At 39.7% G+C, this 9205-nt stretch overlaps 1 long non-coding RNA gene across 1 annotated transcript in view; it reads left to right on the top strand.

Annotated features, from left to right (window-relative positions):
- LOC146811405 (uncharacterized) overlaps nucleotides 1-7738 on the top strand; it is a 68994-nt gene extending 61256 nt beyond the window's left edge. The window contains exons 2-3 of the long non-coding RNA XR_014965818.1: nucleotides 6614-6703; nucleotides 7110-7738. This is a non-coding gene — a long non-coding RNA (uncharacterized LOC146811405). The remainder of the gene's footprint in view (nucleotides 1-6613; nucleotides 6704-7109) is intronic.
- Nucleotides 7739-9205: the final 1467 nt, after the last annotated feature.

Consider the following 9205-nt stretch of genomic DNA (forward strand, 5'->3'; position numbering starts at 1 on the left):
ATTTGTCATACACTAAGCTACACATGGCGTGTCTATACTGTATTATTTTAGAATTCCAGGCTTCATGATCTGGCTTCTATGAAAACGTATATTTTGTGTGCTGAGTGCAGTCACGCTTCTGGAACACTTTTAAAATCTGTGGTGCAGGCCACAAAGGAAAGAAAACCTCTTCTGGTTTGTTCAGGAGGGCGATTAAGCTAGCCATCTATTTACCTTATGAGCAGGATGGGCCCTTTTGCATGGCCCATGAAAGGTGACTTCATAAAGCGCTTCTCTGCCTCCTGGGGGTTGGCATGGAATACATGGAAGACGTGTAGAGCAGTGGATCACTGACAGAATATCGAGGAGCAAAATATCGACCTGCCAAAATATCGATGAAAAAATATAGAATGACAGAATATCGACTTCCTATCTACAAACAGGTACGTACAAAAATATCGAATCCAAAATATAGTTGAAAATAATATAGTTTGTTAAAATATCGAATTTTTTAAATGTCTTAAAAGCAATGTAAAATAATGAAATAATAAATATAATTAAGTAAAACATACTTAAAAATACTTAAATAAGCTTAAAAATAATATATAATTAATGTAAATTAAAAAAGCATGCATTTTTATTTTTTAATACATACATATGATAACTTAATATTATTAAAAAATATCCAATATTTTTAGTGTTGGATAGCGGGAGGGTAAAATTTACTATTCCCACTCCAGTGAATGCAACAGTAGGGAAAGCGTTGGATAGCGGGAGGGTAACAATTACTTTTCCCACTGCAGTGAGTGCAACAGTAGGGAAAGCGTTGGATAGTGTACGGGTAAAAAATTACTATTCCCACTCCAGAGAGTGCAACAGAAGGGAAAGTGTTGGATAGCGTTGGGATAAAAAATTACTAGTCCCACTCCAGAGAGTGCAACAGTAGGGAAAGTGTTGGATAGCGTAGGGGTAAAAATTATTATTCCCACTCCTTTGAGTGAAACGGTAGGGAAAGGGTTGGACAGAGTAGGGGTAAAAATTACTATTCCCACTCCAGAGAGTGCAACAGTAGAGAAAGTGTTGGATAGCGTAGGGGTAAAAATTACTATTCCCACTCCAGAGAGTGCAACAGTAGGGAAAGTGTTGGATAGTGTAGGTGTAAAAATTACTACTCCCACTCCAGTGAGTGCAACAGTAGGGAAAGTGTTGGATAGCGTAGGGGTAAAAATGACTATTCCCACTCCAGAGAGTGCAATAGTAGGGAAAGTGTTGGATAGCGTAGGTGTAAAAATTACTATTCCCACTCCAGAGAGTGCAACAGTAGGGAAAATGTTGGATAGCATAGGGGTAAAAATTACTATTCCCACTCCAGTGAGTGCAATAGTAGGGAAAGTGTTGGATAGCGTAGGGGTAAAAATTACTATTCCCACTCCAGAGAGTGCAACAGTAGGGAAAGTGTAGGAGAGCGTAGGAGTAAAAATTACTATTCCCACTCCAGTGAGTGCAACAGTCGGGAAAGTAATGATTTAATAATTAAATTAAATAAAAAAATATCAATACCAATAAAGAATCAATTAAAATTAATTACCAATTACAAAATATCTAATAATTAATTAATTAATTATAAATACCAATAAATATTATTTATTAAAACATTTATTACCTATTCATAATTAATTAACAACAAATTAATTTTCAATACCAAAAATTAATAAGTAATACAAAAATACCAATTAATAATTAACAGTAAATTAATTATCAATACACAAAAATAATTTCAATAATTACTTAACTACAATTAAATTACTTCCACCCTATTCCCCTATAAACCCACAACCCGCTCCAAATAATAAATTAACACAATTAATATAATTATCAATTAATCAATTAATAACAATTAATTACCAATTAGTAAAAATGAATTACCAATAATAATTAACAAAAAATAATTATTAATACAATTAATAAAAATAAATAATTACTTAATTACAATCAAATTACTTCCCACCTATTCCCCTATAAACTCACAACCCGCTACAGAACTAAAACGCAAAATTAAATAAAAAATAATTAATAATGCCTAAAAATTAATATTTAATTTACTATAATTATATTACTTCCCACCCTATTCCCCTATAAACCCACAACCTGCTACGGAATTAAATTACACAAAAATTAAATAATATAAAATTCATTACTTTAAAAAATTTCAAACATACATTACAAAATAATACATACTTTTAACACATATACTAACACTTAAAACACTATAACAAAAATCGAAATTTTTAACAACTATTTTATGACTGTCGATATTACTAACTTCGATATTATGAAAATCGATATTTCTTACCTGAATTTCGATATTTTGCACCACTATATTTTTGCAATTCGATATTCTGTCCATTCTGGGGCCGATTCCGATCCAGGTCGGAAAGCACTCCGACCGAGCCGGATCCGGAGTGTTTTCCGACCGAGCCGGAGTCCTGCAGTCCGACCGAGCGAGTATGATGCGGCCGTATGCTGTCGGACTCAGTTCGGTCGGACTCCCATAGAAGTCAATGGAGCCGGTCGTACGACGCGTAAATGGGCTCCCATTGATTGAATGGGTACGTCGCGGCCAAGTGCGCCTCCTACAGTGAGTACGCGTCGGTGCCATCCGCACCGTACATGCCTATGTTGGGGAGACCCATGGGTCTCCCCCTGTGTCCGAGTCGTAGGGCTGCGGGTTACAGGGGGTCCGACGCAGACCCCCAAAGGCAACCACCCGGACAATTTGCGAGCTGGACACTCCAGTTTGCACAGGCTGTCCGACGCGTGCATCGTACTGGCTCGGTCGTGAATCGCATCCATTGCACGCCACGGTTAGCTTCCGACCGAGACGTACGGAGCGGTTCGGACCCGGAAACGAGTCGGTCGGTGAATGTCATGTAGCTCGCATCGTACTTGCTCGCTCGTGCAGCTGTACGAGTCGGGCAGAAAACACGCGTACAGCGCGTAGTTTTTCCAGCCGGATCGCGTTCGGTGCCCTTCCGACCCGGATCGGAATCGGCCCCTCTATATTAAAAACTCGATATTCTGTCCAGTCGATATTTTTTTTTCGATTTTGTGACTAGTTACCGTAGAGCAGTGACTTGAGCTAACCCAGATATTTTCATTGCTCCTTTGAAGCTGCGTATGTAGCTTTATTTGGTTTTTCGGTTCTCAGCACTGCCGTTTCATTAATGATAATGGTGAGCAACAATTATACCGAAGCCAAATCTTCACAGCTCAATCCTGCATTCTTACCCTCTCCCTTCTACAGTGCACTGATTTTTATTATCTTTACTGCTTTGTAAAGGTCTATTAGAGGCAAGTGCCTTTATTCGGGTGCTGGGTCGCCCTCAATTATTAGGACTGTGGTGAGGAAAGTTAGGTAATGATACAAAGAGGTCTACCATTAAATCATCTGGTAATTCTTACCACTGCATTGACATTAAAAGATTCTTTCCTGCATACATTTATAACTTCCATACACATATAGAGCGGGCAAAACAGAAGTTGTTAAATAATTTAGAGCAGATTCTGGCGTTTGTTTAAAATAAGTTCTTTAATCATTCTACTTGTCAATTTCACATGTGCAAAGCAAGGCATAGTGGCTTAAGGTTATTCAGAGTATGCCATGGACTAATAATTCTACGTTAAAATCATACCATATTTAGTCAAACCAATATGAATATTTTGCTAATATCCTGCAACGCTGTCCAATGGAAATGCTGTTAATCCATACTTCATGTTACAGCAGCATTTATTCTATTTCTTCCTCGCAATACAGAAAGTTAATATTTTAGCATGGCATTAAAACTCTTTGGACATGTCACCTTCCAAAAGCCACACCCCTTATGTGTGACTATTCTACAATCCTTGCTAAGCACTGAGAGGCCCCAGCCTTTTGAGTGAACCACAGATTTCTAGTAAAGAAGTAGTATATCGTCGTCTCGCAAAAAGTATCTGGCGAAACATCTGTAGAATCCTGTATTATAAAAATCCAGCAACCGAAATTCTTGAGGAAAATGTGTCTTGTCCATTCAGCTGCCAGTTGCAGGAGGCTCCCTGAATATTTTTTATTCTGCAATTAGTAAATCATCCATGTTTTTATTGTCTACAGATTATGTTGATGTTCCAGTCCCGTTTAGTGTTCTTTGTATATCTTCCACATTGTTCATCCTACTTCCACTAGTACGGTGTTATGTATTCAATGTCTTTGTCTGCCCTAATTGCTTTCATTTATCCAAAAATATATGTGTAATTTTCTGTTTATCATTCATTAAGTGCATGGTACATTAGATATTTATTTAGAGTGTGTTTTATTAAGATAGTATACGATTAGCTCCTGCTTTATATAGAAGATTAAAGGATGTATTTTAGGTTAGAAATAGGTGTGCAACAAAATAAATGTGCTAATAGATGCTGATGATAGGGGTACACAGCAAGTTTACCATATTTTGCATCACACATCACAAGAGTTGACGTTTAATGGTAGTGTCAAGAATGTATTTCAACTGAATTCACAGTAACAATTAGGAAGGGGAATCTTTGAGCTTTTAGCGAGAAGGGAGGTCTGGAATGAAAGCTGTGTCAGGATCCGACCATTGCCGCGCCTCCCGAGACCACAGAACTACAATACCCATGAGCCCCCGAGGCTCACAGGATATAGGAAGCGCGGGCGCACAGTAAGCTGCGCGTAATTTTGGAAACAGGACTACACTCTTCCTCGGCGGCGAGCGGAGGAGAGAGGACGCGGAACGCCGTTAGGATTACGGCTCCGAACAAAGACGAAGACTTGGAGGAGGACGCGAGCGGACATAGTGGGCAGTCCGTGAGTACGAGTAGCACCGGAGGCGTGCCCGGATTTGTCGAGGGGGTCTCCTAGCGAGACAAGCACCAGAGAGTTGCGGGGCCACTCCTTGGAGGTAACTGCATCGACCGCCAGGTGAGCGAACCGCGGTTGGGTGCCCTTTTTACCGTAAAAAGCCGGAGTGGGAGCCTAGGAGGATTGAAACATCGGTGAAGGAACCGATTGTGAATTGGAATCCGCCGCTGGTTAAATCATGAACAATTTTGAGGCATAGAAGCCTAAGGGAACCATTGCGCCTAGGGAGGAGCATTAGAGACACAGGTACAGGCGGAAAAGGGCCGACCTGGGGGATAAAGAAATAGGAAGGACACACGAGGGGAAAACAAACGAGACAATAGCGGTACAGCGTTGGAGAGCTTCTTCATCTCCAGTGGATTTTATGTTTATAGCTTTTGGCGTGGGACAGATTACAGCGAGGCACATCAGGAGGTTCGTCTCTACGAACAAACTATTCATGTAAGGGGATACGAGGAGTAGGCTTGCTAGAGTTGTGCATACCGTGTTCCTTAATGTGCGTGACTACAGTTTGTCTTCTTTTGCTTACTAGGTCCGAGGAGGGCATTAAGCGAGCCGGCTGTGTTCAGGTGTTGTGGCTTTTGGTTGATACAGGTATACATACATCCTAGTGAGACCGTATTGAGAGTAGTGTTTCGTATTGTATTTTATCCCTGTCTGTTTTGTTGTTTCAGATCCTTTTATCCACTGCTGTCCCTTTCCTTCCTTTCCCTCGCCTGATCTTTCGCACACCCAGTTCCCTATAGTGGTTGGGTGTGGGTCATATCTGGAGGTGGACCATATTCTGCTGCAACCGGATCCTGCGAAGCTGGGCTTGACAAGCTGCGCCGCAAACCAAAGACTCCATCCTGGCATTATTGGCAGCCTTTGTAACCGTTCTTTAAATACAGAATGAAAAACAAAAATAGTAGAAGGCCTTATCTGGTAATCCTTGCACAGTAACAGATTTTAAAAACAAATCTTATGTTTACAAGGCAAGACATTCGAAGAAACTTGTAGTATAGCGCTTTAATGCAGAGCAGGATTAGTTTAGGGCTATAAACCTGGTAGGGATTTTCAACATATATTGTGCCGAATACCATTGAATATGTTGGCAATATTTTTTCTGTTTCTCACTTTCATTTCAGTTATGTCTGTTTATTTTGCTGATGAGTTGTATCCTTATTTTCTGCACTACATTAGAGCATTCTTTTATTAAAGGCTTGTAAAATATACAATGTTGATTACTTGTGTATGTTCATCTATGTGGGGAGAGGGCTCTAGAATCACCGATAATTAATCCTGTAGTCTCACAGGACCGATTGTTACCCAAGACACATAACTTCTATTCAGGGTTTGGAGGGAGTGCTGGTTACCTCCTCTCAACTTAAGAGCGTCCTGTGAGCGTTGGTTACCTCCTCTCAACTTAAGAGGGCCCTGTGAGCGTTGGTTACCTCCTCTCAACTTAAGAGGGCCCTGTGAGCGTTGGTTACCTCCTCTCAACTTAAGAGCGTTCTGTGAGCATTGGTTACCTCCTCTCAACTTAAGAGGGTCCTGTGAGCGTTGGTTACCTCCTCTCAACTTAAGAGCGTCCTGTGAGCGTTGGTTACCTCCTCTCAACTTAAGAGGGCCCTGTGAGCTGTAGGATTACTGAAGGGGTGGTTACAATTCTTTACAGTATGAGGGACTGTGAAAAAATATAAAACCAGGTCGGTATCAGCCGTTTCATCTGGTTCTTCGTAGGACTCTGTGGAGAGTAAGAGGACAGAAAGAAGAGATCAGACTGAATATTGCAGGAAGGAGGAATACATTAGACCAAAGAATCAAGAACAAGTATGTGATGGTGCTGGAGTGAGGTTTTCCTTAAAATTCGTATACCTCCTCCATTTTATCGTGTTAAAATTAAAACGAATAACTGATTAATATTAATAGTATTAATGGTTTGCTGTGTTTGAATAATCAACATTACTACTTAGAAAATACACGTGGGAATCGCATTTGCATGGCCTGATTGATACGTAAACTAATTTTTGTACGCATACTACTGTGAGATATTTAGAATTAGCATGTTATATGTTGCTTTTGTGATGTGATTTGTGAATTGTGCTTTAAAACGTATAAACTGCAATGCGTGTTGCTTTTGCTTGATAAATACACTCACATAAAGGGTTTAGTGAGGGAATAACATTTTAATAGTCATTTCCTTGTATTAATTACGTTTTGTATTTCTTTGCTTAAGTTGACTTTTCTGGAGTGGCCACAAAATGGCTGCCATCCCTATTTGACGGACAGACGATATACAGAAGTCACTGGGTGAAGTGCGCCTGCGCTAAAAGATGAGCAACAATAACCTCGTCCTGACCCCAGGCAGACTGTACCCGTGAAGGTCGTACCGGGATGGGTGCCAATCTCCAGACAATGGACTTCCTTAAACTAAGAACTGTTATAATTGATGACACCGTGGACACAAACCCGTATGAGAACCAAAATGCCCTGAATGGACAAGTAACTTGCAAATTATTAATAAAATGAGAATTACATCTGAAGTAACATTGTGCGCATGAGAATCAGGAAGAATGATCCTGGTTCCACCAATCAAATTTGTTTAAGAACATGTATTGTAACATTTTGTTGTTGATTTTACTATAAAAGAAGTAGACTAGAGAGGGTCAATATCGCGCTTTACCCGATTTCCTGACGTTATGCGGACGGAGAGGACAGTGACACTGCTGGACAGCTGCTTGCCAGAGACTCTGACGGACTGATCAGATGCCCAATTAATTTACGAACTGATTCATCAATTTATGGGCATAGAGACGAAAGATCTGAATTTGCCATAGAGGACGCCATTTAGCCAGATTAGGTAAATATGCGAATCAAATATTGAATGCTTTTTGATTTTCTTATGCTTTATTTTAGATAAATATTTCAATTCATTATAAGAACTGTGTCGGGTTATTATTTAGAAGTGTATTGATGTATATTGTTTAGAAGAATTAAGTGTCGCTCTACCCAGCAACTCAGATGATCCATGGCCTATCCATGGGAGGAAATGCTAGGTTAAAAGTTTAAGACCCTGGTGAGGTAGGGAGGAATAGGTGAAATTATTACTCATCAGGGAATTTGTGCAAATTTCCTCCCATATTCCAGCGCATGGAATAAAAGGATCCCCTCTCGAAGTACCACAGATCTAAAGAGAAGAATGAATGAATGGTGTTATGGGCCCCACCAGTGAATGAGTGAATGAATGTGGTTGAAGAAGATCTGTGGTCTGTGACGTAGAAAGGGAATTTGGTATTCAGCGTTGGAGCAATGGTCCATTTACTAAAGAAGAGAAAATGAGAATTGAATTGCCCGTCTTGAAAAGAAGAAAGTGGCAGGTTTAACAAAGAAAAAGCGTGCCACAGAAACTGTGAGTACTTCTGCGAAATTGACTAAAGATTGAAGAGTCTCAAAGAGTATCTGGCCATGATTCCAACTGAAGAATACATTCAAGTAGAAACACGGTGGGTAGACATGTAAACTGTCCTGACTGTTTTTAATGTAGAAATACAGATAGAAGGGCACATATTGCACAAAATAAATGCAGCATTGCGGTCACATTTATCAGATGCCTGTGAAATCGTCCTAGCTAAGGATGATTAAGTTTCAACCTTTCAAATGGATGCACTTTGTGGGGAGAAGGTAAATATGGAAACATGTTCCTTCTTTGTACCTGATAATTTCAGGGGAAACTATGACTGAGCTTTAAACTAGCTCTTTCATTATATAGAAACCAAGCAGGGTGTGATAAAGACTGCGTACCACTTGTGATTTTGTTATATTCCATGTGTAGAAAAGCCGATTACTATGTTGTGTGGTTGTGAGACCTCATCTTGTAATAATGTCACAATCTTTATCAGGTTTGGTTGCTTTAAAATAACCCTTAGATCGGTCCTGGGTGGTTGTGACATAGAGCAGTCAGGTTTAATCAAAGAAACAAGTGTAAAGTATTTATAACTACCAAAATAGTCAATAAGTAAGAAACACAACTCATTAGAAATCATCAGACACCAGTTTATAAAAGTAGAGTGTATTTTTATCTTAAAATAGGCATCAAAACAACAACAAAAAAACATCAAGGAAAACCAGAGATGTGATTTTTCAAAGGTAAATAAAATCTTTTTTAAAGATGCAGCAGAGTTGTAGTGAATTTTCCTGGAGCTATCCTGACATCCACAAGGGTCGTCCCTAGCCTCAGGACTCAGCCTTTCACAGTGCAACAGGCAAGTTCAGTACAGGGCAAGTTGCTATTGGTCAACTGGTCTTCTATTTACAACAGGTCCAGCAGGTTGC

Source organism: Triturus cristatus, chromosome 7 (assembly GCF_964204655.1).
Source record: "Triturus cristatus chromosome 7, aTriCri1.1, whole genome shotgun sequence".
NCBI lineage: Eukaryota > Metazoa > Chordata > Amphibia > Caudata > Salamandridae > Triturus > Triturus cristatus.